The sequence below is a fragment of the Delphinus delphis genome, chromosome 1 (assembly GCF_949987515.2).
Source record: "Delphinus delphis chromosome 1, mDelDel1.2, whole genome shotgun sequence".
Lineage (NCBI taxonomy): Eukaryota > Metazoa > Chordata > Mammalia > Artiodactyla > Delphinidae > Delphinus > Delphinus delphis.
Genome location: NC_082683.1, coordinates 40781759 through 40805212, shown reverse-complemented (window position 1 = coordinate 40805212; position 23454 = coordinate 40781759). Strand labels below are relative to the sequence as shown.

At 34.3% G+C, this 23454-nt stretch overlaps 1 protein-coding gene across 1 annotated transcript in view; it reads left to right on the top strand.

Moving 5' to 3' along the window:
- AGBL4 (AGBL carboxypeptidase 4) overlaps positions 1-23454 on the top strand; it is a 1259489-nt gene that overhangs the window by 113973 nt on the left and 1122062 nt on the right. The gene's annotated exons all lie outside the window — the stretch shown is intronic.

The window sequence follows — 23454 nt, the reverse complement described above, 5'->3', positions numbered from 1 at the left end:
CATTAATAAAAATCTAACCCTAAGAAATCAGTTATCATTATCAGACAGCTGCTTCCGGAAGACTTTGCACAAATTTTGTACACATAGTGATAGGATTCTTTTAAGGAGATGAAGCATAGCCCTATAATCTAACATCTGCCTTCTTCCTTCAGGGTCATTTTTTTCTAGCATATTTGGGAGAAAGTGAGGAGTTTGTTTAATTTCCCTTCCCAAGTCAATCTATTCTGCTTGCTCTTTCACCTGGTTGCTTGCTTCTCTCTGTTTCTTTCAACTGCAACTTGAGTCATGTGTTAGGTAGGCAGTGGTCAGTGTCTGGAATTTAGGGACCCTCATTTGTCCTTGACACAATGCTGTTCCTGGCATGCTGGCTTCAGCAGAAGAGGGGTTCAGGGACAGCCACTTCACTTTACTACCGATTCTTTTAATTTTCTACACCACTGACACAGGACTGGGTGTATGTAATGTTTACTGACGTTTAGGGCTAACTAGAAGGAATTAAATATATGGGAGAGCTTTGAACATGGTTAGCTATATATGATATAGCAATTTAGGACAGTGGGAAAAAAGTTAAACCTCACACAGACTGTTGCTCTAGGACAAACTTTAGTTCCTTGCTTTGCTTCTTAGTTTGGCTTACTCTTCCATGAGGGAATTCCTTTTTCAGTTTTTCATAGTAAGAATAATATTCCTTCCCTGAAACCACCTTTGGGAAACCTACACTTTGCCTACAGGGCTTCACCTGTCCCTAGGATTGTCCCTCTTATTCCAGCAAGACAATCAATGATCCTCAAAGTGCTTTTTCCAAAGTCTATGTTACTGACTCTTGAGAGTATAACTCACAACAGGAGGCTTTAGCCACATGTACAAAACTGAATCTTGGCACTCCAAGTTTGGGTTCCCTGTGAAGACCTCTCTGCTACCATGAGGTAAGCATACAACCCCTCATTCTTCTGTTGGTGTGCCTGTCTCATGTCAGTAACTTACAATTGTCACATACACACACCACTGAAAAACAAACAGTAATTCTGAGGAAGTGTAGTCAATTCATATTAAGGAAAGGAAACATTTTCTTTAAAGCAGTATAATCTGCCAGGATTTCTAAATTCATAAAGGGGATTACTCTTTTCCTGTTTATGCACAGCACATGCATACCTTTCAACTTGCCTACTGTAACCAGGAATCCACTAACTCCTAAGAAATGAGACCGATTACTTTTCAAGGAACAGAGTCTGTTCTTATATCCTTTGATAAGTAGAGACCTAACAGAAACTCTGACATTATAGTGGTTTTTTTTTTAACTTTGGGCCATGTTGAATTCCTAGTCTAGTTTTTCTTTCATGTTAGTCTCTCAAAAAGACTATCCTTATATAACTCCTCTGGTCAGGTGCGGGAGTTGCAGAGCAGTGGGATGACTCGAGGGTTAGGAAAATGTGTTTCTTAAGTTATATATGACCTGGGATAGTCTTTTGGACAAGTTGGTCATACATTTCAAAGTTTCTTGTTCTTTTCTCTTCTAGTTTGCTTGCAGGTATATTCATTTTGTTGCTTAAAATGTCTCTTCCAGGGTGTTATAATTTTCATACTACATGTTAAAGTCATACAGTCTCTTTTGAATCTTCTCTATCAATCAAGGAAGTAACATGAATATGTTCCAAGTTATTATTCTAATAAGAGAGTTGGTGCTGTTTTATGGATACTTATTTTTAAAGTTGAAGGAACCAATATTTGCTCGGTCTGTCTGAGTTCTAGCTTCATATTCAGTGTTATCCTACCCTTGTTACAATTAGAAATCATGAACATGTTTATCTGGTTTCCTGGAGCCTGATGCTTTATCAGCCTCTTTCTGTGGGCCATTGCTTCTTCAACTGTAATCACATTATATAGTTATGGAAATCTGTCTCAAGAAGGCATAAAGATCTGCTGGAAAGATATAATACATATCTCTAGCTCACAGGATATTTGTTTTCATGGTTGTCTATATGAAAAAGAATGGTTTTACTATTAAGTTTGACTTGTGAGGCCTGTTTTTATGATGTTTCTTCCTGTAATCTTTTTCCATCTCTCCAATTTCCTTTAAAATGAGACCTTCATGAATGTAATCTAGTCAGGAGCCTTATTTAGGGTTTGGTACTAGCGGGCAAAAGAAATATTAGTCATCAAAGGCTGACTCCACTAAAAATCAAAGCATCAAATATACTGTATAAACAGGTCTAGCTTTTGGGTTATCTTCCTTATGTTTTTAGAAAGTGATAAAAGCTTGGAACATATGGTGCTGTATTCCAGGACCGATATATTAACCCCCTGAAGTAGTTGTTAAATAGTACATTTGCAAGAATCTATGATAACTAAACATCCCGGTATCTTTATTGAAAAGTAATTTTCTCTCTGAAAAACCTATATTAAATATTCTTATGTGGAAATTATTATTGATGCAGCAGAACACTCTTGTGATGTGAAAGCAAATCTTTCTATTTAAATATGATAAAACTTCAGCCAATAAGAAGAAATAAAATGATGTGCCTGGACTGTTGGAACTGTTTTCTTTCCTTTATAATCTTTTTATCTCTTTGAGTTAATTTTTTCCCCTTTCTGATTATAAAAGTATCCAATGCTCACTGTAGAAAATTTGGAAAATATAGATAATTATTAGAAGCAGAGAAAAAGCACATGCCCCCTCACCCCTCGAAACACACACCCATAATCTTACTACCTAGAAGCAAATACTATTAACTTTTGGCATATTTACTTCTAGGCTTATTTATTTTCTATTTTATTTTTGGAGAATAATTAAATTTGTACCATATATACATTTTTATATCTTACTTATAAGGAAGCTAAATGGTATCACAAGCAATTTTCTGTCATTAAAAACCTCATAAACATGGCTGTACAATAGCTATGTACTATTGGACCATTTCTTTAAATCTTGGGCATAAAGATTATTTTCCATTATTGGTTGTTATAAATAACACTGTAGTAAACATCTTTATGCATGAAGTGTTACCCAGATTTCACTTTGCTTCCTTAGGATAAATTCCTTGAGGGAAATTGATGGGCAAAGTATATTAATATTTTTAAAACTCTTCATTCATATTTCTAAATTGCTGCCACACAATTTATAGTATTTTTTCTGTCCTATCAGCAGTCAGTGAGATGCTTTTTCTTTAATTTCTTGTTTTGAAATGTTTAATGAACTCAGAAGTTCATACATTAAGAATAAATTGTTTCTTTTTTCTCTCTTACTTTGAATATAATGCAATGTTTCAGGCCTCTAGTCATAAAGGAATTAACTGCATTCCAGGAACAACCTGAGACAACAAAACATACCTATTTATCATTTTGACTCTTTCTTATTTCATCAATCCTGTTTTGTCTGGGTGTGCCAACAGAATTTCCTCTGAGGTATATAATGTGAAATTTTTTTTTAAATTTTTTTTTTATAACAATGAAATATTTCTCACATTATTATAAACAGTAATGTAGCTTAAACACACACACATGTGCACACACACACACACACACACACACACACTTTTATATATGACATGTCTGAATTGGACTTTAAAAATTCCAAGAGTTTGCTGCTGCTTTAGTCTCTATCCTGGAGATTTCAGTCTCAATAAAAGTTTATCCTGGCTATGGCCAGACTTGACAGTAAACAGAGGCAACATATCATGGTAGAAAGATCACAGGGCAATGGATTCAAACAGACTTGGGATTATATACTGAGTCATACTTATGAGCTGTTTTACCATTGATCGGTTAAATTAATCTCTTGGCACCTCAGTTTTCCATCTGTAAAGCAAAGATGATAATACTATTTCATGTGAGCATTGTGCATATTAAATGGGAAAGTGCAGCTAAAGAGCCTACCGTGGTGTTTGATAGATAGATAATAGAGATTCACTACTTGATGGCTGTTGTTTTTACTAAAACACCTCAACAGTAGAAATAAGACTAAAAACAGCAAAAGGAAAAACTACCACAACAAATTATTACTAGATTATTACTACTGTTTTTGTTCTGCTCTTCTTCCTTCTCTTTCTCCTTCTTCTAGTCCTTTTCTTCATCTTCTTCTTTCAAATCTGCTATTGCAAAATATCGTCATCATCAACATAATCATCATCATCAAGCAAATTGTAATCGTTATGAATATGTACTCTATATTAGACATGCCTGAATTCCAGGCCTACCTCTGCCAATTACTTTCTATGTCTGTGATAAAACTCTCCTAACTGGCCCCCTGTTTATATTCTAGGCCTACCCTGTCTTTAATGTGTACTCTTAACAGGGAAATGGGAGTAATTTTATGATGTAGGTCATATCACATGATTACTCTGTTAAACTCCTCTAATTAACTTTTGTATCTCAGCGTAAAAGATGATATCTCTAAAATGGCCTACTAGATCCTGCAAAATCATTGGTCAAACCCACCTATCCTACCCTACAACATACGCACTGCTTTGACCACATTTCCTACTACTTTCTGCCTTGCCCACACAGCTCTGGCTTCTTTGCTGTACCTCAAGCCAGGTATGTTTCCACCTTAGAGCATTGGCTTAGGGTTTAGGGCAATGACTATTCCCATTTGCCCTTTCCAGCAGATACTTGTATAACAAATGCCACCTTCTCTATGAGGCCAACCTTAGTGACTTATTCATTTTGTCCTCCTCCACACACCCCACATATGCTGTTCTACTTTCTCTTTTAGAAACTATCACTTTATAATATACTGTTTAATTAATTATTTTATATGTCTGTTTTTTGTCTTTCTCTTTGCCCTCAATGATACACATAGGCTTATTTAAAGTTTTCTTAGTGCAGGCCTAATGTAGTGATGTTTGTTGGGTCTTTCTGGGTCCAGACACGACCCTTCTGGAGTATCTACTGAGTGCTCCAGGTGTTCAAAGGGGTCTTTTTAATCTGTCTGGTTACAATTAGAACACCTCCCATCCCTGTGTCTCGAAAGCTGGAGTTATCATAGGAATTATCTCATTTGTTTCCCTTCTATTAGGGATCCCACCTTTGTGATGCTAATTATCCAGTGTCTGAAAACATCTATTTCAAATATTTTATTCAGTTTTTTAGTTGTTTATGGTATTAGGTAGATGTGGAACCAGTTACTGCATTGTGAACATCAAGGCTTGCTTTTAAGTATTACTAAGGCAGGTCTAGAGTAGCCTGAACTTTAGGGTCAGTTTAACTCTGCTACTAAGATGTGATACTTCTGGAGTCTCTAGTGAAGTGTTATGATTTGTTTGGGTTTGAATGTCCCAGCTCTGCGTGAGTTCCTGGAATTGTTCTTCCACTTTCTAGTAATTATTCTTTGCTTATTTTCATGGAGTCTTACCTTATGTATGTACAGCTTTGCATTCAGCCAAAGAATCAAGTTGAGCCCTATGTCAGTTTCTGGAGCTTTTCTGTGCATAGTTTAGTCTTCTCCAGTGCTCTCTGTTCTGTAATTCCAGCCACATCATCACTAACCCAACTCTGTAAACTCCAATTTCTGTTTAACTCAGTGAGGTATCCACATTTTTCATGAGCTCCTTTGCCTTGCATCATAGTTCAGAATGTGCCTCCAGACAGAACTCTTTAGTGATCAGAAGCCTTACCTTATTTCTCCCTCTCAGGGATCAATCATGAGTTGCCTACTGTCCACTGTCTTAAAAAAATAGTTTATATGTTTTGGTCCAGCATTCTAGTTATTTATGGAGGGAGGGTAAACTTATTACCAGACAATTCATTATGGCTGGAAGCAGACCATGGTTGTGTTTTTTTGCAATACAGACCACAAAATAAGAGAAAGTTAAGAGAGTCCAGGATGCATGCAAGCAAACTTAGAGAAGAGAGAATACAGTAAGGGGACGGGGAGTCATGAAAAGGTGAAGGGTAGTAAAAACACGATAGATCAGTGTATTGAAAGTAGCATAACTATACCATCCAATGTCAATTTTTATCCAATCAGTCAATTTTGAGAGTGAAAGATGCTCTAATAATTACAACTGGACAACAGGCATAAACTAGAACTTTTCTAGGCAAACAGGGATTTTTATTTACTCTTGTTGGAGATTCTTATGAAGTCAGTGGTTAGTGTACGATAGTGAATAAGCTGCAAAGAGGTTGTCATTAGGTAGTAGAATGACTAAAAGAAAATTGAAGGAATTACAATTATTGTAACTATTGGAAATATCAAGGTGTATAGTATGACTATGGGAGCAGCTAGAGGTATAATGGAAGATAAGATATTGGAGAGGAGGAACTCAAAGTACCCAGAGTGTTGGAAATATTGTCTCTGTATATATTGGAGAAATGTCAGTGAGGTCTGAACAGCAATCATTGAAAAATAAGAAGGAATGACAGAGGGATACAGAGATAACATCAATAATGAGAGATAGTTGAGGGATAATCTGATAAAATGAGATTCAAACTATGTTTTTGGAAGTGAAAGCTCAATATTATAAAGATGTCAGTTCTCCCAAAATCACCCAAAATCATTGGAATTAATACAATTCAAATCATTATCCTTGTCAAATTCTTTTCATAGAACTTGATAAGCTAATTCATGTAGAAAAGCAAAAGGTCAAAAATAGCTAAGCCAACTTTAAAGAAGAATAATGAGTAGGTATGTGTTTATTTTATAGAAACTTATATTTCAGCTAATAATTTTTATTTATAGAATAGTGATTAAAATAGAATGGCATTTGAATAAGAATAGACAAATAGTCTAAATGGACAAACTGGAACTCAGAAACAAGGCTGTTTATATAAGGAAACTTGATCTATGACAGAGTTTGTATTATAAAATAGTAGGAATAGTAGGGCCTTTTCAATCAATAGAGTTGTATGACAAAGAACACCCCATCTCAAATTATTTTTAAAAACCTTTTAGATGGATTAAAGACTTGAATATGCAAACAAATTAAAAATTTAAACTATGAAAATAAATAAAAAATAAATATGTTATTGGCTTTGGAATAGGGTTGAATTTCTTATGCAAGGCACAGGAAAGCAAAATTATAAAGAAATAGATAGATACTTTTGAGCTTGTAAAAATAAAGTCTATGTGACAAAGACCTAAAGTTGAAGGATATGTACTATTCTGGGAAAAGAAATTTGTGCAATGTATTAAACATATAAGATTGGTATCCAAAATACATAAAGAACTTTCACCAGAAAAAAAAGAAAAACAAAACCAAGTAAGCCAAGGATATAAAGAGGCAACTTACAGAAGACTAAGTGATAATGCAAATAGAGCTATTCTCACAAAGATTGGGTTTAGGAGAAGAAACCGTCTTAGCAGTAAGGAAAAGAAAGAGTAGAGAAATCTTTCTCAAGTATACTGGCGTGTAAAAAACATCTCTTACTTCTGATTGTTCAGGAGTAGTGATAATATTAGAGTGTAGTGGGAAAAAGCATGAGCTTTGGTGTCAGAATCTTCATTCTGTTACTTGCCAGCTTTGTGTCCTTGGACAAGTTACATAACCCCACTAAATTTCAGTTATTCACCTTTAAATTTGGTTTAATACCACTGGCCTTGAGGCACTGTTTGGAAGATTGATAATAGATGTTAATAAAAGACCTGAATAGTGTCTGCAACATGGGTACATATTTTTATTAGTAGCTTAAGTAAACTCACTTGTTGAATAAAGTTGATGGCACATTTACTTTAGGATGGTCTTTATAAGATACACCATAAGTTAGCTATATTTCTGATTCATGGAGTCAGAAGTTCTTTGTTCAAGGAAACATTCAGAAAGTAGGGTAGCATTCAATATATAGAAAATATGGAAAGCTTAAAGAATTTGTATATCAGCTATATTATTTCAGTTTTACTGTAAACACTGCCAACATGAACACATTTTTATTCTTTCAAGTCGGCTTCTATTGGTTTCTGGGAATTGATGGTAAGTCTAAGAACTATACCCAAAATTATTTGTATATTTATAATCATGATATACATATATATCAATGCATTTTTGTGTTTATAATGTTAGTGTATTTGTTCATTATATCAATTAGACCAGGTACTATTATCATAATTTAAAATGGTAGCACTCAAATATAGACTTAGCTGGCATTATACTTTGTAGTATTTATTAAATAGGCATTTCATTACTGTAATAGTCATAAGTGATATTCATATTGTTAAACTCAACAGACATATTATACTCACTATGTGAATTTATCTTGCATTTGATACTGTTGACAGTTTGCTATTGGAAATTCTGTTACCTTGTCTTTCCTGGTATTTCTCTCTTTTGATTCTCCTTGTATCTTCTTGCCTATTTCTTTTGATTCTCCTTCATGGATTTCTCTTCTACAAAATCCTTAAACATTTATACATGATTCCATCTCATATCATTACATCTTACATTTCTTTTCCATATTCCCAATACTGTCTATACTTGAAAATCTCTCCTGATATCAAAACTCCTACTTAGAACTGCCTTTTGAACACCACCACTGAATGTCTCATGGGTATCTCAAGCTCATCATTTATAAAATGAGCTCTTTATCGTACCTTCTCAATCTGCTTCTTCTGCCTGCTCGACATTCCAGTGAATTTACTACTATCCATGCAGTCATTCAAATTGGAAACGTAAGAGCTACCTTAGATTCATCCTTGTGCATCCATATCTAAGAATAGAAATAATAACAACTATCATGATATTAATATAACCACCATTTATTGATCACTTATGCTGTGCCAGTACTGTACTAAATGTTTATATGGAATCTTCCCAACAACTCTGAGAGGCTGTTATTATTATTATCTTCATTTCATAGACGGCAAAATAAAACTTGCCCCTTGGTTTTACTACCTTTAAAATCATCTCCTGCTCTCAGGGGGCAGAGTCAAGATGGAGGACTAGGAGGACATGGAGTTCACGTCTCCTCACAACTAGGGCACCTACCGGGCACTGGTGGGGGACCATGGACACCTAAGGGGATGGGAGGAACCCCTGAGTGACTGGGTTAGATGTTGTGGGGAGGGAAGGGGGAGGAAAAGTAGAGGCTGGATGGATGGGACCAGTGCCCCTGAGGGGTGGCTGGGGGAGGGGAGGGGTTCCATGCTCAGGATGAGCCCAGCCACAGTGAGGGGACCAACAGGAATGGAGAGAGGCCCTCGGGAGAGTGGAGGATCGGAAAGGAATGTGGCCAGCGTTTCCTCTGCCCACTTGGGCCCCGGAGAGCCTGGTGAGGTCCCAGGCCTAATCCTCCACCCTCTGAGGCTCCCTTCAGCCATCCTGAGCCTAACCCCCCCACCGCACCCCCCCCGCATGCCCACCCAGGGCCTTACCTCTGCAGTTTGCACTCTGAGGCCCCCTCTAGCCGTGCTGCCTTTTCCAGCTGTGCAGGTCCTGAGCCTAGGCCCCACCCACCCTAAACCCTGCCCTGCCTAAGCCCCACCCCCACCTAAGCTCCGCCCCCCACAGCCAAGACCTTTTCTGACTTTTGTTTTTTTTAGGTTATGGTTCTGTTGTTTCATTTATATTTTTATTTTTTCTAATAAAGTTTTTATTTTTCTAATTTTATTTTATATTTATGCTTTGTTATTGTACTGCTCCTTTTTTTCCTTTGGCCATGCTGTGAGGCTTGCAGGATCTTCGTTCTCAGGACGGGGGTTGGGCCTGAACTCCTGTGGTGGGAGTGCTGAGTCCAAACCTCTGGACTAATAGACAACCTCAGACCCCAGGGAATATTAATCAGAGTGAGGTCTCCTGGAGGTCCTCATCTCAGCACCAAGACCTGGCTCTACCCAACTGCCTGCCAACTCCAGTCCTAGACTGGTGGAAATAACTGCCGAAGAGGAGAATAAAGAAAAAAAAAATGAAAATAATTGAGGACAGTCTCAAAGACCTCTGGGACAACATTAAATACACCAACGTTCAAATTAGAGGGGTCACAGAAGAGGAAGATAAAGAGAAAGGGTCTGAGAAAATATTTGAAGAGATTATAGTCAAAAACTTCCCTAACATGGAAAAGGAAATAGCCACACAAGTTCAGGAAGCACAGAGAGTCCCATACAGGATAAACTCTAGGTGAAACACACCAAGACACATTAATTAAACTAACAAATAATTAAATTCAAAGAAAAAATATTAAAAGCAGCAGGGAAAAGCAACAAATAACATACAAAGGAATCCCCATAAGGTTATCAGCTGATTTTTCAGCAGAAACTCTGCAGGCCAGAAAAGAGTGGCAGGATATATTTAAAGTGATGAAAGGGAAATCCTACAATGAAGATTACTCTAACCAGCAAGAATCTCATTCAGATTCAATGGAGAAATTAAAAGCATTACAGACAAGCAAAAGTTAAGAGAATTCAGCACCACCAAACCAACTTTACAACAAATGCTAAAGAAACTTCTCTAGGCAGGAAACACAAGTGAAGAAAAAGGCCCACAAAAACAAACCCAAATCAATTAAGAAAATGTTAATAGAAACATACATATCGATAATGACCTTGAATGTAAACAGATTAAATGATCCAAATAAAAGACATAGACTGGCTGAATGGATACAAAAACAAGACCCATATATATGCTGTCTACAAGAGACCCACTTCAGACCTAGGGACACATACAGACTGAAAGTGAGGGAATGGAAAAAGATACTCTGTGCAAATAGAAATCACAGGAAAGCTGGGGTAGCAATACTCAAATCAGATAAAATAAACTTTAAAATAAAGACCGTTACAAGGGAGGTAAGGAAGGACACTACATAATGATCAAGGGAAAAATTCAAGAAGAAAACATAACAATTATAAATATTTATGCACCCAACATAGGAGCACCTCAATACATAAAGCAAATGCTAAGAGACATAAAAGGGGAAGTCAACAGTAAGACAATAACAGTGAGGTATAGTAACACTCTAACACCCCACTTCCACCAATGGACAGGTCATCCAGACAGAAAATAAATAAGGAAACACAAGCTTCAAATGACACAATAGACCAGATAGATTTAATTGATATATATAGGACATTCCACTCGAATGTGGCAGAATACACTTTCTTAAATGCAAATGGAACATTCTCCAGGATAGATTACATCTTGGGTCAAAATCAAGCCTCGGAAAACTTAAGAAAATTGAAATCTATGCAGCATCTTTTCTGACCACAAGCCTATGAAATTAGAAATCAATTACAGGAAAAAAAAACTGTAAAAAACACAAACACATGGAGGCTAAACAGTGCACTGCTAAGTAACCAAGAGATCACTAAAGAAATCAAAGAGGAAGTTAAAAAATACCTCGAAAAAAATGACAATGAAAACATGATGACCCAAAACATATGGGATGCAGCAAAAGCAGTTTTAAGAGGGAAGTTTATAGCAATTCAATCTCATCTCAAGAAACAAGAAAAGTCTCAAATATACAATCTAACCTTACACCTAAAACAACTAGATAAAGAAGAACAAAGAAAACCCAAAGTTAGTAGTAGCAAAGAAATCGTAAAGATCAGAGCAGAAATAAATGAAATAGGAACAAAGAAAACAATAGCAAAGGTGAATAAAACTAAAAGTTGGTTATTTGAGAAGACAAAATTAATAAGTGTTTAGCCAGACTCATCAAGAAAAAAAGTGAAAGGACTCAAGTCAATAAAATTAGAAATGAAAAAGGAGAAATCAAAACGGACACCACAGAAACACAAAGGAACATATTGGCAAATATCTGCCAATAAAATGGACAACCTAGAGGAAATGGACAAATTCTTGCAAAGCTACAATTTTCCAAGACTGAACCAGGAGGAATTAGAAAATGTAAGCTGACAAATCACAAGTACTGAATTTGAAACTGTTATTAAAAATCTTCCAACAAACAAAAGTCCAGGACCAGATGGTTCACAGTCGAATTTTATCAAACATTTAAAGAAGAGCTAACACGTATACTTCTCAAACTCTTGCAAAAAATTGCAGAGGGAGGAACACTCCCAAACTCATTCAATGAGGCCACCATCACCCTGATACCAAAGCCAGGCAAAGATATCACAAGAAAAGAAAATTACAGACCAGTATCACTGATGAACGTAGATGCAAAAATCCTCAACAAAATACTAGCAAACAGAATCCAACAACACATTAAAAAGATCATACACCATGATCAAGTGGGAATTATCTCAGGGATGCAAGGATTCTTCAATATATGCAAATCAATCAATGTGATACACCATTTTAATAAATTAAAGAATAAAAACCATATGATCATCTCAATAGATGCAGAAAAAGCTTCTGAGAAAATTCAACACCAATTTGTGATACAAATTCTCCAGAAAGTGGACATGGAGGGAACCTACCTCAACATAATAAAGGCCATATACAACAAACCCACAGCCACCATCATTCTCAATGGTGAAAAACTGAAAGCATTTCCTCCAAGATCAGGAACAAGACAAGGATGTCCACTGTCACCACTATTATTCAAAATAGTATTGGAAGTCCTAGCCATGGCAATCAGAGAAGAAAAAGAAATGAATATAAATTGGAAAGGAAGAAGTAAAACTGTCACTGTTTGCAGATGACATGATACTATATATGGAAAATCCTAAACATGCCACCAGAAAGCTACTAGAACTAATCAGTGAATTTGGCAAGGTTGCAGGATACAAAATTAATGCACAGAAATCTCTTGCATTCCTACACACAAAAAACGAAAGATCAGAACGAGAAATTCAGGAAACAATCCCATTTACCATCACAACAAAAAGAATAAAATACCTAGGAATAAACCTACCTAAGGAGGCAACAGACCTGTACTCAGAAAACTATAAGATACTGATGAAAGAAATCAAAGATGACACAAACAGATGGAGAGATATACCGTACTCCTGGATTGGAAGAATCAATATTGTGAAAATGACTATACTACCCAAAGCAATCTACAGGTTCAATGCAATCCCTATCAAATTACAAATGGCATTTTTCACAAAATTAGAACAAAAAAATTTGCTATTTTTATGGAAACCCTAAAGACCCCAAATAGCCAAAGCAATCTTGAGAAAGAAAAACGGAGCTGGAGGAATTAGGCTCCCTGACTTCAGGCTATACTATAAAGCTACAGTAATCAAGACAGTATGATACTGGCACAAAAACAGAAATATGGATCAATGGTACAGGATACAAAGCCTAGAGATAAACCCACGCATCTATGGTCACCTAATCTATGACAAAGAAGGCAAGGATATACAATGGAGAAAAGACAGTCTCTTCAATAAGTGATGCTGGGAAAACTGGATAACTACGTGTAAAAGAATGAAATTAGAACACTTCTTAACACCTTACACACAAAGAAACTCCAAATGGATTAAAGACCTAAGTGTAAGACCAGACACTGTAAAACTCTTAGAGGAAAACATAAGAAAAACACTCTTTGATGGAAATCACAGCAAGATCTTTTATGACCCAACTCCTAGAATAATGAAAATAAAAATAAACATAAGCAAATGGGACCTAATTAAACTTAAAAGGTTTTGTACAGCAAAGGAAACCATAAACAAGATGAAGAGACAACCCTCAGAATGAGAGAAAATATGTGCAAATTATGTAATGGACAAAGGATTAATCTCCGAATTATATGAACAGCTCATGGAGCTCAGTATCAAACAAAGAAACAAGCAACCTAATCAAAAAATGGGCAGAAGTACTAAATAGACATTTCACCAAAGAATTTGACCTTGCCACTACTCTGCCAAACCCCTTAACTAGGGTCCTATTTCCTTTAAAATCCAAGCTGCTTATCTTGGCATATGGTACTCTTCATGATCTGGCCCCTATTTAGTCTGCCTTGCCATACATTCTTATTGGCCTTCTTGTAGTTTCCTGCAGTGACCGTGTTGTTTCACACCTCCCTGCATTTTGCTATCTCTTTCCTGTAATACCCTTCCTAAATTTCCTCATTTGGATTAAGCACAAGCTTTGGAATCAGACTGCCAGGGTTTGTTTTCTACTACAACTATTTACTGTGTGACCTTGAGCAAGGTATTTTATGCTCTCAATATCTCAGTTGCCTACTTAACTGATATAATATATACAAAGCTATTGAAGTTTTGCCTGACACAAAGAAAGTCCTCCATAAATGTTATTTTTCTTATATTTAATATTCAACAAATACGTATGGTTTACCTATGGTATGCCAGACACTTTCCTGGGTACTCAGTAATCAGCATTGAATAAGACAGAAAAGGTCCTTCTATTCTGGGGAAGCTTATGTTCTATTATAAGAAGAAAGACAATAAACAGGAGTAAGTAAACAAGATATTTTTTTAAAGTGGCAAAATAAATAAATAAACACAGTTTGTTTATCCAGTTAAGGAGTTTTGCAGATGTTTCCAGTTTTTGGCAGTTATGAATTAAGCTGCTATATATATTCTTGTACCTTTTTGTGTTTGTGAATATAAGTTTTTATTTCACTTGGGTAAATACTTGGGAGCAGCATTCCTTGCTTATATGGTAAGAATATGTTTAACTTTACAAGTAACCAGTAAACTGCCAAAGAGGTTGTATCAATTTGCATTTCCATCAGCAATGTATGAGCCCTAGATATGCATATCCTTGTCAGCACTTAGTATTGTCAGTATTTTGTAATCCTAGCCATTCTAATAGATATGCAATTGTATATCATTGTGATTTTAGTTTGACTTTGGAAATCTTTTCATATGTTTTTCTTCAGTTTCCTTATTCAGTGGTTTATAATTTTTAGAATATAGGTCTTTTACCTCCTTGGTTAAGTTTTTTCCTAGATATCTCATTCTTTTTGATGTGATTTTAAGCAAGATTTGCTTCCTCTTTGTGATAGTTTATTGTTAGTGCATAGAAGAGCAATGGAGGTCTGTATATTAATTTTATATTTCTGGAACTTTACTGAATTCATTTAGTTCTAATAGTTTTTTGGGTGGAAACATTAGGATTTTCTCTGTATAGTATGGTGTCATCTGCAAATTGTGACAGTTTTATTTCTTCCCTTCTAATTTGGAAGCCTTTTTTTCCTTTCTGATTGCTGTGACTAGGACTTCAATACTATGTTAAATAGAAGTTGCAAGAGGGCATCCTTGTCTTATTTCACCTTTTCATGTTGAGTATGATGTTATCTGTGTGTTTGTCATTAATGGCCTTTATTATGTTGAGACACGTTTCCTCTATACCAACTTTGATTGGAGTTATTATCATGAATGGATGTTGAATTTTTTCAAATGCTTTTTCTGCATCTATTGAGATGATCAAGTGATTTTTATCCTTTTTGTTAAAGTGGTGATTTGCAGATATTGAACCATCCTTGCATCCCTGGAGTAAATATCACTTGATCATTGTGTATGACCCTTTTTAAATATTGTTGAATTTGGTTTACTAATATTTTGTTGAGGATATTTACATCTAAGTTCAATAGAGATATTGTCCTGTAATTTTCATTTTTTGTAGTGTCATTGGTTTTGGCATCAGGGTAATGGTGGCCTCATAGAATGAATTTGGGACTGTTCCCTCCTCTTCAATTTTTTGGAATAGTTTGAGAAGTATAGGTAGTAATTTTTCTTTATATGTTTGGTAGAATTCTCCTGTGAAGCTCTCTAGTCTTGGAGTTTTGTTTGCTGGGAGTTTTATGATTGAAAATTCAATTTCACTAGCAGTGATTTTTCTATTCAGATTGTCTATTTCTTCCTGATTCAGTATTGGAAGATTTTTTTGTTTCTAGAAATTTATTCATTTCTTTAGGTTGCCCGATTTGTTGTTATAAATGTTCATGTTATTCTCTTTATGATTTTTTGTATCTCTATGGTATTGGTTGTAATTTTTCCTCTTTTGTTTTATTTGTTATTTGGGCCCTTTCTCTTTTTTTCTTAATGAGCCTGGCTAACGGCTTGTTTGTTTTGTTTTTCTTTTCATAAATCCAACTCTTGATTTTATTGATCATTTCTATTGCTTTTTTGATTTCTATTTTACTTATTTCCTCTCTGATATTTATTATTTTCTTACTTCTGGCAACTTTAGGCTTTATTTGTTCTTATTCTTCTAATTCCTTTAGATGGTAGGTTAGGTTGTTTATTTCAGATTTTTCTTGTTTCTTGAGGTAGGCCTGTATTACTATAAACTTTCCTCTTAGAACTAATTTTACTGTGTCCCATAAATTTTGTAAGTTTTGTCTTATTTTCATTTGTCTCATGGTATTTTCTGATTTCCTCTTTGATTTCTTCATTGAGCCATTGGCCTTTAGTAACATGGATTATTTAATTTCCATCTGTTTGTGTTTTTTCCATTTTTCTTTCTGTAATTGATTTCTAGTTTCATACTGTTCTGGTAAGAAAAAATGCTTGATATAATTTCTATCCTGTTAACATTTGTTAAGATTTTATGATCCATTTAAAATTAATATTTATATATGGTATCAAATATGGATTGAGATTTTTTTTTAATTTATATTTTGCATATGGATTTCTAATTACTTCAGTACCGTCTGTTCTGAAGCCTTCCCTTTTTCTTTTGGATTTGTTTTGTATCTTTGTTTAAAGTCAAATGACCATATCTGTTGGTCTACATTTTGATTCTATTCTGTTTCATTGAACTATATGACCATTCTTTCTCCAACTCTACACCATCTTGATTTCTGTAGTTTTATAGTAAGTCTTGAAGTCAGATGGTATAAGTCTTCCAACTTGTTATCATTTAAAAACATATTTTTGGTTATTCTAGCTCCTTTGCCTTTTCATGTAAATTTTAGAATAAGCTTATGATTTTCTAAAAAAAATGGAAAAAAAAAACCTTGCTAGCTTGTTTGGATTTTGACTAAGATTGTGTTGAATCTTTACATATTTAGGAGAATTTGACATATTGACTTTTAATGCTATTATTTCTTTCAATCCATGAACAATGTATATTTCTCCATTTGTTTCTTGTTTGATTACTTTCATCTGTAATTTGTTTGTTTTTAGGATTTGTATTGTTTTCAACATTCATATCTCACATATGTTTCATTAGATTTATGCCTAAGTGTTTCCTTTCTCTTTGATGCTATTATAAATGAAATTATTTTAAAACATTTAAGTTGCTAATTGTTCAGTATTAGTCTATAGTTATATGACACTGACCTTTTATTCTGCATCCTTGCTAAACTCATTTATTACTTTTAGTAGATTATTTGTCAATTTGAGATTTTTTTACATAGGCAATAGAGATCATTTATATCTGAATGCCTTTGTTTTTTTTTTCTTATCTTATTACACCAGTTATGACCTCTAATACAATATTGAATTGGAGATGTGAGAGTGGACCTGATTTCCCTATTCTCAGTGTTAGAGGAAAGCATCTAGTCTTTTATTACTGTTAATGATGTTACCTGTAGTTGTTTTTGTTTTTTGTTTTGGTAAAGTCATTATTAAATTGAGGACATTTCCTTCCAGTCTTAATTTACTGATAGTTTTTAGAATGAAAGCATGTTGGATTTTGTCAAATGCCTCTGCAGCTCTTTAAGCAAACCTTAGAGTCACAAAATTTCAGAGTTAAAAGTAACCTTAATAACTATTTCTTCATATTGAGACCTGCATATTTACTATCATCTATGTTACTCTAAAATTATATTCTTAGAGTAACAGTTTTTCTCTTTAACTGAAAATAAATAGTTGTATAAGGGACTTTACTATATTTCCATTTATTTAATTATTTACTAATCTATACAGTAAAGCTATTAAGTAACTTTTATTATTAGGTAAGAAAACTGAGACTCATGGCAGATAAATAACTAGCTGAAAGAGGCAGTCCAGCCGCTATGACAACTTAACATTTTCTTAGTATATTGTGTTCTTTTTGCTTTTTAGTTTCTATATCCATTTTTCTAGAATGCCTTTACACTCTTAACCTTCCAAACTTTATATGTTTTCTTTTATATAAAAAAGAATTTTTTTGAGAAATTCTGAGTTTCAGGATGAAGAAATGAGTCATTCAAGATCTTTCATCTATTTTATGTCAGAGCTGAGCTTGTAGCTCAGGCCTCTTAACCTTCATGCTGGTTTTATGGATCTTCACTAAGGTCTGCTCTGGCTTTCATTAAGTACAGCTTCCTTTTCTTATTTTTGTCTCCCACACTGCAGGTATCTTGGAGACCTTGCTAGTTGCCTCTCTGGTATTGTCCCAAATGTAGACTTTTGGCAAACAACTTTAACTTTCAAAAATTAGTGTATCAAACCCAATTTTTACCAAGGTTACTCTTGTCTCATTGATTCTGTTGCTCTACTGAATTATATGAAGCACGTAAAATAATTACATTTGGAGTTGATATCCTATTATGTGCCAGCAGAAACCGTTAATTATAATAATTTTTTTCTAAATTATTTGTAATTTGTGGTATCTAAAGTGATTTTGATATAAATCAAGAATATTCTCTTCAACATTTGGAAATATTGTACTGTTAAATGTGTCTCATTAGTGAAAATACTGGTAGTTATGTAGTAGGTAAATAACAACCATATATGAAAGCACTTTCTTTTCTGTTTTATTCTTTTTCCCCTTTTATCTCAAAGGTAAAACATTAATCTAGAAAATATAATATTTGATGACCCAACAATATTTATTTTGTCATGTTTAAAAAAATGTTTCAATAAATAGCTATGTTTGGTTCAGGATATTTAACTTAATCCACCACGTGATTGATATAAGTAATTTATTTTGAAAAATCCTTTTGATCAGTTGATTGAATGTGCCTAATTACCCAATTCTACTATAAAAGAATGGGAGAAAGTTAGGAGTAAATAAGTTGAGCTACTATCTCTTACTGAATTTATCTAGGTATACAATGAATGCTTTGCTTGGGAGACTGCAGCATGTAAGGGAGAGTGAAATCAAAGAGTCCTGAATTAAATTTAAGCTTAGTAATTACTAACTAGTTGTTGACTTTCAGCTAGTTACTTAACCTCTCTGAGCCTCATTTTGCATATTAAATACTATTACTTCAAAGCATTATTTTTTAAAGTAAATGAAATAATTACATTTATTAGTTTCATTTGAAATTAAATTAAATAATGAGCATGTAATAAAGTTTGTAACATATGGTTTACTTTTATAAAATATTTGTCAGATTTATTCAAGAAGTATTTATTAAGAACCTGTATATGGCCAAGCACTGTACTAAGCACCAAAGATACAATTGCAATATATATATATATATATATATATATATATATATATATATATATATGTGTGTGTGTATGTATATACTGTCCTTATGCTTTGTAAGGCATACATTTTAGTGAGAGAAACATAAACTGATAAGCAAATAAATGTACAAAATATGAATTTATTTTAGTGATAAATTTTATAAGGAGAGTAAACTTTATCACTAAACTCAATTATTATTTTGGATTCTAAGTTGGTAATACTCACTGTCTAAATTTTACAAGTACAGTTAGGCTGAAGTGATTGTCTAACCACCATTGAACATTGTTGCAGTGTTGTTTATTGGATAAACAAGTAACTGAATGGTTAATAAAAAATGGGAATATGAGGCTTCCCTGGTGGCGCAGTGGTTGGGAGTCCACCTGCCGATGTGGGGGACGTGGGTTCATGCCCCGGTCTGGGAGGATCCCGCGTGCCGCGGAGCGGCTGGGCCCATGGGCCGTGGCCGCTGGGCCTGTGCGCCCGGAGCCTGTGCTCTGCGGCGGGAGGGGCCACAACAGTGAGAGGCCCGCGTACCGCAAAAAAATAAAATAAAATAAAATAAAATGGAAATATGGCTAGGGAGGGTAGTTTCATTTATTCAACAAACATTTTGGTGAATCACTGTGAACCAAGGCATTTATATAAGGCAGTCTCTTTTTGTACTTATGGAGCATACACTCTAGCAATCAAGATGAATCAGGTATACAAAAAACTGTAAATCAATATATGAGATAATAAGTTTAGTACTAGAGATGTAGGTAATGCATTATAAAAGTTTATTACTTTCATTTGAGCTAGGGGTCAAGGAATAGATGAAGATTACAAAGAGAAGACAATACTTGATCTGGTTCTTAAAGCCAATGTTGAAAAGGAAAGACTCATCTTAGTCAAATAAGTATCATAAAACTGATATGATAGCCCAAAGCTTCAATTTAATAGTGAAATAAGTGGTAAAAAATCAAATCATATCAGGGTGCCACTTAATATAAAGCAAAACATCTTTGCCTTTTCCTTAAGATTGTAAAGTTGGCTATAGAATGGGGTAGTTATATTTCACCATTCATTGTACTTTAGCATCAGTGTTATAGGATGTGTTACGACATAGTTACTTGTTTATGAGAGAAAACTCCCTTATGAGGGTCACACTGAAGAATATTATGCTGAATTTTTTTTTAACTATTTGCATGTGGTTTTCAAGTGCTGAACAATTAAAAAGACCCAAATTTAGACTGGAAACTTATTGTGACATAAACTTATAAATATTGCTGTTGCAATATAAATAAAACACAGATGTAGAAAGTGAAAAAGTTCTTTATGTAAATGAAACTCTGGGTACTACAAACAGAACATCTTAGGCTAGATGAGTCTTAAAGCTATGGGTTGTTTGGCTGATCTACTGCCAAAGGAATGAGAGATTGATATTTAAATTTCATGTGAAGTTTCATGGGTAGTCTAAGCCTTGCTTCGGCAGAACAAAATCTATAAAATCATGAGAAAAGGCACTAAAACTTTTGTAGGCTTTGATTTTCTGAATGTATAGAGAAGGCTTTGGAGTTTAACCAGATGAACTTTCAGAAACTCTTATTATGCTCCCTTATGAACTTGCAGTGGCCCATACTGCTTGGAATCTGCCCTATTTTTGTGTTCACCTTTGGATTTCAGCTAGCTTGGTTATAGCATCTTTACATTGGCAAACTAAATGATGATCATGCTTTGATTTTGAACTCTATTTTCACCCCAGTCCATCTTTTCAGCTGCTTGCCGGACACCTCCACAGCAGTATTGAACAACAACTTTCCCCAAAGTCTGTATTAGCTTTCAGAATTTTTTTTGGTTTATTGTACCAATGTTTATTTGATTAATCAAACTAGAAACTTGGGATTCATCCTTTATGATTCATTTATTATTCACGCTGCTGCCTCTGTCTGGAAGGCCTTTCTCTAATTCTCACTTTGCTTGGCTAAAAAGTCCTTTAAGATGTAGGTAAAATCTCTTCTCTTCTGAGAATCTTCTCTTTACTTCAAGACTGTGTGCCCAAGAGCTTTCATTGATGATACTAACACAGCATGGTTACCACATGATGTAATTGAAAGCTTGTGTGCCACTTTCCCTCCTGGATTATTAGCTACTTTTTATTAGGGACTGAGACTTCATGATTTCTTATTTGTTTTTCTGTAAAATGGAGCTTGTTGTGAGGATTTAATGTGCTAATGCTGACATAAAATGAGCACCAATAATTCTTAGATATTAATGTATTACTGTTGTTATTATTTACTACTATTATTATCTTGGTTTCTTCAATACTTGAAATGATGCCTGCCTTTAAAAAATGGATATGTTGATAAAATGAATGTGTTTAGCAGTTATCTCTGCAGTGACACTCTAGTACTGGCTCCTTTCTGACATCTAGACCCAGCTCTTTGGGGGTAATCATATTTTCCTCCCAGGCTTATTTGCTTCTTTTAGCCAGTGCCTTTTCTTCATGAATTTGTGTCTGAACCCAGAGGCCTGGTGCATTTGTTTCTCTTTCAACCTAAAATACATGTGGGGCTCTTATAACTAATTAACTATGCCTGTACATAGATAATAAGATAAAATTGTAAACTAATGGTAAAGAGAACTGCAAGTCAATGAAAATATAGAATAAATATCAGTCTAAGACTTGATACAGCTTTCAAAACTCAGCATAGACATTTTTATGTAGAAACTTTTTCTGAGTCCCTTGACTGCATTAGGTACCCCCTCTATGCTTCCATAGTTCTCTCTATCTCCCTAGGACTGGAACAGCTCCATAATTTGTGTGCAAAATGAAAATGCAGAGACCCTTATTAAATATTATTAAGAACTTCACACACCCATCAATCTGGCTCTGCCCTACTCTTTGCTCTGGCGTGACATAGTAGGTTTCCTGAATGAATGAATAACTGACCAAAATCCAGTGTATTGAAATTTTTGTGATAAGAGATGGTAATGACAATGGCCTAAATTGAATAACCAAAGTGAGGGGGCCAAGCTTTTCAGCAACAGGTGGAGCTTTTTAACATAATCACTGGTGACAGTCAGTAATCCACAAACTTTATATATATTTTTATATATTTTTCAACTAAAGTAAAACATCATCTTTACTCTTAAGTTGATAGGTAATTAATTTTGTATTCTTAATTCTACCAAATGTTAAAAGAATTAACATCAATTGCATATTATCTCTTCCAGAAAATTGAAAACACTTTCCACCTAATTTTATGGAGCCAGTATTACTCTTATACCAAAATTGGTCAAAGAATACAAACAATACAAAACAAAAGTACAGCCTAATATCCAGCATGAATATGGATGAAAAAATTATTAACTAAATATTAACAAAGATAATTCAGCAATATGTAATAAGAATTATACACTGATCAAATAGTTTACTCCAGTGATGCAAGGCTGGTTCAATATTAAAAATGAAGTATTGTAATCCATCATATTAACAGACAAAAGATGGAAAAATCACATGATCATGTCGATTTATGTAGAAAAAGCACTTCACAAACTTCGGCATCTATCCATAATAAACTCTCCAAAAAAATAGGAACAGAGCGGGGATCTCTGTCAACTTGATTTCTAAAAATCTGCAAAAGTCCCACAGTTGTCATTATACTTGATGAAACATAGAATGCTTTTCCCTTGAGATTTGTAACAAAGCAAAGATGTATACTCTCACACTGCTATTCAAGGTAGTATTGAAAGTTCTAGCCAGTGAAAGGTAAGAAGAGGAAATTAAAGGCATTAATATCAGAAGGAAAAAATAAAACTTTTATTTGCATATAGCATGATTATATACATAGAAATCCTTATGAAGTATATAAAAAGACTCCTAGCACTAACAAGTGAGATGAATTTGGTCTCAAGATATGAGATCAACATACAAAATTGAATATATTTCTACATATTTGTAGTGGACACTGGAAAACCAAAATTAAATCTATACCATTACAATCACTCTAGAAAATGAAATAGTTAATTGTAAATCTATAAAATCTGTACAAAATTTGTATGCACTGCAAAATGTTGTTGGAAGTTATCGATGACGATTTAATAAATGGAGAGATATACCATGGTCATGTATTAGAAGAATGAACAAAATAAGATCACAACTCTACTTAAATTGTTCTGTAGGCTTAATACATTCCAAGCTTTGACCAATTCCTAGCAGGACTTTTCTACACATAAGCAAGATTATTCTAAAATTAATATGGAATGGCAAAGGAAAAAAATAGCTAAAGCATTTTTTAAGAGAATAAAGTGGGAGGAATGACTATATCAAAGC